Below are 11,001 nucleotides of genomic sequence, written 5' to 3' on the forward strand. Positions count from 1 at the left end.
TGCAATCATGAGAAATAAAGTCATAATTGCGAGATATAAACTCGCAATTGCTTGTTATACTGTATAGTCAGAATTGCAAGAAATAAAATCTGAATTGCGAGAAGTAAACTCGCATGCAATTGCGTGTCAAAGTCAGAATTGTGAGATATAAACTTGCAATTATATCTCACAATTGCGACTTTATGAATAAAATATAAAACAAGGCAATTGCACCTTTTTATCTCACAATTTTGACATCTTTTCAAAAGATAAAAAGGTGGAATTGCCTTGTTTTTTTTTGTTTTGTTTTTATCAGTGGCGGAAACAGGCTTCAATATAAAACAAATTCTTTAAAGTCAATGCTGAAATAAAAATAATTCTTTGTACAATAAAACTAGTATCAGACTTGCACCACATACTGCTGATTTTTCCGAACACTTTGATTTGATATGATCAAGTTTTTTTTTTTTAAATAATCCCATAATCCTCTCAGCAGATAGACTCTCCGAACAAATCCATCTATAAACCAACAGGCATGACCTTCACAAGCAACACATGATTCTCACAACATTTGTAGCATGGCTCAGTCTAGGACAGGGGTTTTCAAACTGTGGTCCGGTCTGGGTGTCCACCGAAAAATTTTAGCGTAATCAATTAATTGTTGTCTTTAAAATCACACTTACTATTTTCCAGTCACATAGTGAAAATATAACGGTCTTCACAGGATCACAATTTTGGGGGATCCTTATTATAACAATGTTTGTATCTATAAGCATGAACAGATTAGAGCCGGCATCACTGAAACCCATGTAGAAACCATGTCACGTTACGCTTGTGAAGCCTCTGTGAAATACACATTTTCATGCTTCAATTTTCATGCTGTCAGTCTATAACACAATCACCATGCCATCCATCCCACTGCTTCTGTCTTCATTAACATCTGCCAGACGATTCTCTCTCTCACTCAATCCCTCCATATCACACTCAGCCGAGACACACACAAACCGCTGACCTACATTAGGAGAGGCTCACAGATTTTGCATGCATGTGGGAGACTTCACGAGGGTTATTTAAGTACAAGTCACAGCCGCATTATAAGGAACTGGCATAAACAGTAAAGCAAAAACTATTAATTATAGCTATACACACAGAAACTGGTTTTAGAAACTGTGTAGGTGGATGAAATATAGTGTAGCATTTGTGAATGAGATCAGAAACCTCCTCACCTAATTCTGCTCTGACTCGCCGTGTCTGTGGTCTCTCCTGTAATCTGCTGGTATTTGGTACGTTCCAAGTGCTCCATGTAACTGTGGATCATCTGTGAATCCAAACACACAGTATTCTTTGATGACAGCAGCAAAAGACTACATGCAAAAGCATCTTTTAGGGCTTTGATTCTTCACAACGACAAAGTCGATTTCCAGACCGTTTCTGCTCCTCTCTGGTGGAACGAGGTGACAACCTACACCTGAACAGCTGAACCACCAACTTTCAAGGGCCCTGTTTACACCTGGTTTTAAGATGCGTTTTGGTCAAATGGATCACAAGCAGACGAGGGAGACACATTCCCTTTCACACCTGGTGTTTTGATCGGTCTCCTCCGTCCACTTTTGACCACTTCTGTCATGATTTCTTTTGATGGGAGGGGCTTTTCTGATCTTTCGATCTAATATTGCGAAATAAGCTCGCATAATTTACTGATGAGCTGAACACAGTTTTTACTTTTTTTCCCCAAAACTATTTTTAAATGTTTACTGCATGAATAAAATAATTAGATTAGAGAGGGAGAGAAAAAAAAACAAAAAAAAAAACACATTAGTCACCTATCAGCAAATCCTATCCCATCCCACTGCATCTCATGTTTTTAAATGAAAAATCTACTCCGTGTGGTTGGCTTTCCGCCCTTTGTATTAAACTATGCATACAAACATGATGCCTACCGCTCAAATGTATTGGTTCATTAAGATTTATTTGTTTTTGAAAGAAGTCTCTTCTGCTCACCAAGGCTGCATTTATATGTAATCAAAATTTAGGCAATCAGACTGTTACGACCTGCACCCTCTTGTGGCCTCAGAAGAGAAGCCAAAACTTTTCTTCACCCTAACTGAAATTATGCATTTTAAATTCAAATATAATTAGAATTTTGATCATATTTAAGTACAGAATTCGAATTTAGTTTTTCAGCCATTTTGACAGCCCTAGTTCACACCTGTATTTAACGTTGTCCACTTGTGATCAGATCGAGGAAAACGCATCTTAATAGCATGTGTAAACAGGGCCAAGAAGCAGAAGACAAAACTTTCAGCATTTAAACAGTCCACAACCTTTGCACTTGAATAAAAATTTTTTTAAAAATCAGATTTCTCTTCTCTGCATTTCTCCTTTGCTCTGCTTGTCTCCTAATCGAGCTTTTTTTATACACATGGCATTGCATACAACAAATGTTGTTGGCTTTGTAACAAATTGCTTATGCAATTATTGAAATACATAAGCAAATGTGAAGGAATTCTTACCTCTGTGTGTCTCTGATGGAGGGCATTGTACTCTTTCTTCAGCTCAGCTTCACGCTCCTCTAATCTTCCAACTAAAAACAGAGGAGTGAAATTACAGCATCTTTATGTAGATATTTATTTGTTTAAACATTAACACAGGTCTACTGTTATTCAGCTTCAAAGAGAAAGGCTTTCTGAACAAACAGCCTCCTGGGAAAGAGGTCATATGCTGTAGTAATAACACGCAGCCAGAAGGGGTCAGTAGAGCAACAGAAATAAAACTGATCCAGGCTTTCATACACTAAAAATCCATCTTCTAAATCTTTTGTAAAAGCGGTCATCTCAGAGGAGGTCAGATAAGGAACGTGTCTCATAGTTGAGCATGTGGTGTGAAACTGAGAAAAACCCCATGTGATCTGATGACTGTGAATTAAAGGAAGGAGGATGACGGAGGGAGAGCAGAAGTTCCTGTGGTGTATAATCATCATCCTCAATCAGAGCCGAACCCTGTCACTCCTTACTTCAGAATAAGCCTTCATTATATCATATGTTTGCTTTTACTGCTAATAAATGTATGTAAATACCGAGATAAAGTGATATATCAAATATTCGAGATGCATTACTGGCGAGATCAAATAAATTAAGGCGACTTTGAGAATATGATGATTGATGACTATCAAGCTTCCTCAAAGCTGTCTTTACACTAGTTTCAGGATCCTCATCTCTGATGTAAACTTTACTAGGCAAGAGCACTCCTCTGTTGCCTAATGAACAGCTCTTATGCACGGATTCTGAATGCGTTTTCCGGTTTCTATCCCACAGCTGATTGGTTGTGGGAATAGATGCATATATGCAGATCAGAGAGAACAACAAACATACTCTAGCTTGTCTCCAGAGAGCACAAAAGTCCAATCCACCTGCTAACAAGCGTGAGGTGAATCAATCCCTGACTTTGAAGTGCATGTACTGTATTTATGCAGTGTAAAATATAACAAAGTGCAACTTGTTTTATGGCATTATGCATATTAAATACTCCAAGGTTTTTCTGTCTTTAACACCACTGAGTAAAAAAATATGGAAGTCCGTTTCTGCCACTGAATAAAAAAAATTTAAAAGTCTTTTTCATCTCGCAATTCTAAAGTCGCAATTGCAAGAAAAGTAGTGAGAATTCTGGATAAAGTCACATTGCGAGAAATAAAATCTGAATTGGGAGATAAACGTGCAATCATGAGAAATAAAGTCATAATTGCGAGATATAAACTCGCAATTGCTTGTTATACTGTATAGTCAGAATTGCAAGAAATAAAATCTGAATTGCGAGAAGTAAACTCGCAATTGTGAGAAATACAAAGTCAGAATTGTGAGATATAAACTCACAATTGTGAGAAATAACATTTGAATTGCAAGATGTAAACACGAGCAGAAGTTCCTGTGGTGTATAATCATCATCCTCAATCAGAGCCGAACCCTGTCACTCCTTACTTCAGAATAAGCCTTCATTATATCATATGTTTGCTTTTACTGCTAATAAATGTATGTAAATACCGAGATAAAGTGATATATCAAATATTCGAGATGCATTACTGGCGAGATCAAATAAATTAAGGCGACTTTGAGAATATGATGATTGATGACTATCAAGCTTCCTCAAAGCTGTCTTTACACTAGTTTCAGGATCCTCATCTCTGATGTAAACTTTACTAGGCAAGTTAGTGTTGGCAAGACTAGTTTCCATGAAAGAGTTTGTAATGTTTATCAGTGAATAGATTCAGAACTCTGATTCAAATGTGTTCACATGTCATCACTCAGCATATTTCTAGTATTAAAATGTTTTAGAAAAAGAAAATGTTTATTCCAATTTCTTGTTCTATACACTACCGCTCAAATGTATTGGTTCATTAAGATTTATTTGTTTTTGAAAGAAGTCTCTTCTGCTCACCAAGGCTGCATTTATTTGATCAAAAACACAGTATAATCAGTAATATTGTAAAATATCACTACCTTCAAATGTAATTTTCAAATGTGAAAATACCTTCAAATGCAATTTATTCCGGTGATGCAAAGTTAAATTTCACATTCAGTCTTCAGTGTGACACATGATCCTTCAGAAATCATTCTAATATGCTGAGTTTTATTATTATCAATGTTGAAAACCATTGTGCTGGTGAATATTTTTGTGGAAACTGATGCATTTTATTTTTCAGGATTCTTTGATGAATAGAAAGTGACAGCATTTATTTGAAACCGAACTCTTTTGTAACATTATAAATGTCTTTACTGACACTTCTGAACAATTTAATGTGTCCTTGATGAACAAAAGTACTTTTGTAAAGCAGCAGTCTTACTGAATACAAACGTTTGAACTGTATTGTAGCTGCATGCAAACAAAAATGATTAAATATCATTCTTCCTAACTTCCTGCCTTGACTAATGCATCTACTTTTTTTTGCATAATTTTTTTCAAATCTACATGGCAACAAAATCAGATTGGTCATAATTATTGTTCATGTGACTGGGAAAAAAAGATTCAAAATTCAAAACTGCCATTTAGAAAATATGAAGGCTTCATAAGGTTGATTTGCTATACATCTAGGCATATAAAAAGTAAGCTATGAGAATACGGGAACGTAGTGAGTGAATGCAAGTGTGTGTGTCCATGACAGCTGTTCATCATCACACATTTCTCCAATACATCAAACTGTAAAATCCTTTGACTCACTGACAACTTAACAAGTGTATGCTTACAGTAGGGAAATACAAAAGCGTTTGCATTAACCACAAAATGGGAAGTTCTTTCACAAACACAATAGATTGAATCACTTCATGTCAGAAATACAGGGAACACGTTTTTAATCCTCATTCAGGACACCGATGGCATTCAGTAGATGTTTACGTAACGTGCCGCCCACCTGGAGCTGAGCCTGGCAGTAAACACGGTCATCCAGCCATCATGTGGGCGAGTTCAGCGGCCCTTAAGCTGTAATCCAGCTCAGCCCATTCACAGCCCAACACTGCGTGTGAGTCTCAGACCGAGTGCGATCAGGTGATCAGAGAATGAAAGCTTTGTCTCGCTTCAAACATAAGAGTTCACCTGCTGAACACCATAACCAAAAATAGGGAGCATTTTCCATCTGATTTATGAAGACTTATCTAGAGAACAGCACTCTGCAAGACAGCTAAAATAAAATGACATCTCAATATTCTTTACTGTCTTTGAGGATATTCAGTATATATATATATATCTTAATACAGAAAGCATAAAAATGTAGATGCATCAGTTCTGCTGCAGGATGAATTCAGAGCATTTAAATTAACAAATTGTTATCAATATATTAATACTATTTTATTAATATCTCATTAATATTAGGGCTTAGGCTATTTGTTCCATTGCATTTCTTTTTCCGCGTTTTTACAGTGTTGCGCTTTATAACCAATCACACAGGATTATGTGGAGTTTATGAATGCAATGGCCAATCAGAGGCATTCAGATGAGTCATCGCTGAAACAGCTGTGTTTTGCGGTTCAGTGCACGCTGACTGAATTCAGCTCTCTCATGAATTCTCTCATCATAAACAACAAAGTTTAGATGTACATGCGATGTAAGTATAAGATATTTATTCATCATACAGTGTAGACGGCTTCACTGATTATAAAGGGAGTGTTTTTTAAAGTGCATATACTCGCGCTAGACTCGGTGACGGTGTGCTTTGGTAATGTAAATGTTCTTTGCTCATTTTCTGTAGCTGCTTTTTGAACAACTGGGGAAATGTAAGCCTTATGACTAGTATGATACATTATGATTTTCATGTTAAATACAAATTAGGCTGTTTTTAGCCTTACGCTGGAGTTGGTTCTATTTCCGGAAATAAAATTAAGTAAATAAATAATTAAATAAATTTGTACAATAATATAGTGTATTATATATAGCTCACAGGCTGACGATATGACAATATGAAAATTGAGCATATCGCCCAACACTATTTTACACAACGTTTTTTAACAACACGAACATGGAGAAATTAGATATTCAAATTTAAATTAACCATCTACAATAATTTTCATGGATATACACCAATATAATACAGATAATAAATAAATTATTTTACACAGAGAATTTGCACTCAGAAATAATTACAAAGAATCAGCAAGTAACACACTGAACTTTTAAAGTCGAAAAACTTAAATCGTATTTTCTTGTAAAACAGTCTTTTTTATTTACAAGTCTCTTTTAAAAATGTTTAATGTTTAATTAAAACACCATAAGGACACATTCAAAGAACCTTTTTAATAATGCAAGCAATTATTTGACTGATTAGTGGATATTGAACATCATCTGGCCCTGAAGAGCTGAGGTGAGGTAACGCAGATAACTTACTCTGGTCTGCACAGTTCTTGGTCTTGAGCTCCATCTGTCTGGTTTGAGCCTCCAGCATCTGCACACGGCTTTGTAGATCTTTCTTTTCCTGCTCTTGAGAATCCTCATACTCAATATATCTCTAGAGGAGACGGAGAGAGATTTTTCACACTGAGATATTGTTCCTAACGTTTTGAAATAAGTCTACTTGAGCTCAACAAGGCTGCATTTACTTGGCAAAATACAGAAAAAATATTTTGAAATATTATTACAATTTAAAAGAACTGTTTTCTATGTAAATATGCGGTAAAATGTCATTTATTGCTGTGATCCTAGCTGAATTTTCAGCATCATTACTCCAGTCTTCAGTGTCGCATGATTCTTCAGAAATCATTCTAATATACTGATTTGCTGCTCAAGAAACATTTCTGATTATCATCAATGGTGAAAACAGTTGTGCTGCTTCATATATTTGTGGAAACCGTGATACATTTTATTTTTCAGGATTCTTTAATGAAGAGAAAGTTCAAAAGAACAGCATTTATTTGGAATAGAAATGTTTTGTAGCATTATAAATGTATTTACTGTCACTTTTGAGCAATTTATTGCATCCTTGATGAATAAAAAAATAAAAATAAGTGGGGTTTTTTTTGTTTCTTTGTAAATCATTTTTTATGTGCATTTAAGAAATAAAAATTTGACTTGCTAAACTCTAATATGCATGATAATTGCTTGTTATACTGTATAGTCAGAATTGCAAGAAATAAAATCTGAATTGCGAGAAGTAAACTCGCAATTGTGAGAAATACAAAGTCAGAATTGTGAGATATAAACTCACAATTGTGAGAAATAACATTTGAATTGCAAGATGTAAACACGCAATTGCGTGTCAAAGTCAGAATTGTGAGATATAAACTTGCAATTATATCTCACAATTGCGACTTTATGAATAAAATATAAAACAAGGCAATTGCACCTTTTTATCTCACAATTTTGGCATCTTTTCAAAAGATAAAAAAGTGGAATTGCCTTGTTTTGTTTTTTGTTTTTTTATCAGTGGCGGAAACAGGCTTCAATATAAAACAAATTCTTTAAAGTCAATGCTGAAATAAAAATAATTCTTTGTACAATAAAACTAGTATCAGACTTGCACCACATACTGCTGATTTTTCCGAACACTTTGATTTGATATGATCAAGTTTTTTTTTTTAAATAATCCCATAATCCTCTCAGCAGATAGACTCTCCGAACAAATCCATCTATAAACCAACAGGCATGACCTTCACAAGCAACACATGATTCTCACAACATTTGTAGCATGGCTCAGTCTAGGACAGGAGTTTTCAAACTGTGGTCCGGTCTGGGTGTCCACCGAAAAATTTTAGCGTAAAAAAGCTTATATTTACTTAATTTGACAATTACTATTTCATTCTCGTCTTTCTAATGTCTGAAAATTTGCTTTGATTATTCTAGGTCATAGATTACCAAAAAAAAAAAAAAAAAAAGGGAACATTTTGACCTATTTTAGTTTTGTTTCTAAGAGATATGGCTAAGCAGGTTTCACTTGTGTGTCAACTCTAGTGTACTAAGGAAGTATGGAAGCACAGAACAAAGTGAAGCCACACAGAATAAGTGAAGCCACAAAGAATGATATGCATTTCTCTGACAGAACACCAGCAAAGAGACAGAACCCTGCACTGTATTGACAAGAGAAATTAACTCTGTGCTGTGTGACTCTCAGCTCTGCCGGTTCTCGCCGCATCAATGCTTGATCCACTCTTGTTTACTACATTCTCTCGACTAGTCTCAAACACATGATGAACAAGCAATGCAGTAAAATACAAACACAGACTGACAGAAATGCAGGGAAAACAGAAGCTTAACTTGAAGAGGATATGACACAGCCAGTGACAAAGAAAACTAGGCATCATCCACACACACATACTGTCGCTGCGTACCTGCTGATGCGGGGCAGGGAGTGTGTGATGGCGGGCAGGCCGTTAGAGACAGAATAATGCACCAGCAGCAGAACGGAGAGAGAGACCAGAACGGCAGAGTTGACCACCGCTCCCCCCACGAAGCCAAAGACAAACAGCAGCATGCATCCCGGACTCATGGCTGCCTCCACGCACTATGGGCCGCCCGCTGCCCCCCGAAACGCAAAAACAATCCCATCAACACCGGCACAGCAGCGCGAGGATCAGAGTGTGTGTGTGAGCGCGGCTCTGCAGCCTCTCACTGCTGTGACATCATCCACACGGCGAACAGCAACCGCGCACGCACGCACGAGCAGCTTTGCAGCAGCGGTCTTTTCTTGTGTGCTGCTCACGCACTCCTCTGTTGCCTAATGAACAGCTCTTATGCACGGATTCTGAATGCGTTTTCCGGTTTCTATCCCACAGCTGATTGGTTGTGGGAATAGATGCATATATGCAGATCAGAGAGAACAACAAACATACTCTAGCTTGTCTCCAGAGAGCACAAAAGTCCAATCCACCTGCTAACAAGCGTGAGGTGAATCAATCCCTGACTTTGAAGTGCATGTACTGTATTTATGCAGTGTAAAATATAACAAAGTGCAACTTGTTTTATGGCATTATGCATATTAAATACTCCAAGGTTTTTCTGTCTTTAACACCACTGAGTAAAAAAATATGGAAGTCCGTTTCTGCCACTGAATAAAAAAAATTTAAAAGTCTTTTTCATCTCGCAATTCTAAAGTCGCAATTGCAAGAAAAGTAGTGAGAATTCTGGATAAAGTCACATTGCGAGAAATAAAATCTGAATTGGGAGATAAACGTGCAATCATGAGAAATAAAGTCATAATTGCGAGATATAAACTCGCAATTGCTTGTTATACTGTATAGTCAGAATTGCAAGAAATAAAATCTGAATTGCGAGAAGTAAACTCGCAATTGTGAGAAATACAAAGTCAGAATTGTGAGATATAAACTTGCAATTATATCTCACAATTGCGACTTTATGAATAAAATATAAAACAAGGCAATTGCACCTTTTTATCTCACAATTTTGGCATCTTTTCAAAAGATAAAAAAGTGGAATTGCCTTGTTTTGTTTTTTGTTTTTTTATCAGTGGCGGAAACAGGCTTCAATATAAAACAAATTCTTTAAAGTCAATGCTGAAATAAAAATAATTCTTTGTACAATAAAACTAGTATCAGACTTGCACCACATACTGCTGATTTTTCCGAACACTTTGATTTGATATGATCAAGTTTTTTTTTTTTAAATAATCCCATAATCCTCTCAGCAGATAGACTCTCCGAACAAATCCATCTATAAACCAACAGGCATGACCTTCACAAGCAACACATGATTCTCACAACATTTGTAGCATGGCTCAGTCTAGGACAGGGGTTTTCAAACTGTGGTCCGGTCTGGGTGTCCACCGAAAAATTTTAGCGTAAAAAAGCTTATATTTACTTAATTTGACAATTACTATTTCATTCTCGTCTTTCTAATGTCTGAAAATTTGCTTTGATTATTCTAGGTCATAGATTACCAAAAAAAAAAAAAAAAAAAGGGAACATTTTGACAAGGGTAACGTTTTACTTAAAGCCTTTATATATAATGCATTATAAAGGGTTATTAAAGGGTATAACGCATTAAAATATTTCATGTGCATTGTAATACATTATATCTTGTAAATAATTATAACCGAATTTAAAATGCATAGTGTAACAATGAATTGATTAGTGTTATAAAATGTATTACCTGTGGTTGCAATTATTTATGAGATTGTATACTGCATTATAAGGTGCATAACAAGGCATAATTAATGCATTAAAACTACTTTTATAAACGCATTATACATAAAGGCTTTAAGTAAAGGGTTACCAAAATGACAACACTTTTGTACTTGCATGTTTTTATGTAGTTACACATTTATACAAATAGATGTGAATGGACTTCTTTGTTTGGGTCATTATGTTTTTTTTAAGGAACTTAATATTTTAATTGATCAAGGATGCATTAAATTGATCAAAAGTGACAGAAAAGACATTTATAATTTTACAACAGATTTCTATTTGAAATAAATGCTGTTTTTTTTACCTTTCTATTCATCAACAAATCCTGAAAAATAAAATGCATCACAATTTCCACAAAAATATGAAGCAGCACAACAGTTTTCAACACTGATAATAATCAGAAATG

The sequence above is a fragment of the Sinocyclocheilus grahami genome, unplaced genomic scaffold (genome assembly GCF_001515645.1).
Source record: "Sinocyclocheilus grahami isolate Dianchi unplaced genomic scaffold, SAMN03320097.WGS_v1.1 scaffold206.1, whole genome shotgun sequence".
Lineage (NCBI taxonomy): Eukaryota > Metazoa > Chordata > Actinopteri > Cypriniformes > Cyprinidae > Sinocyclocheilus > Sinocyclocheilus grahami.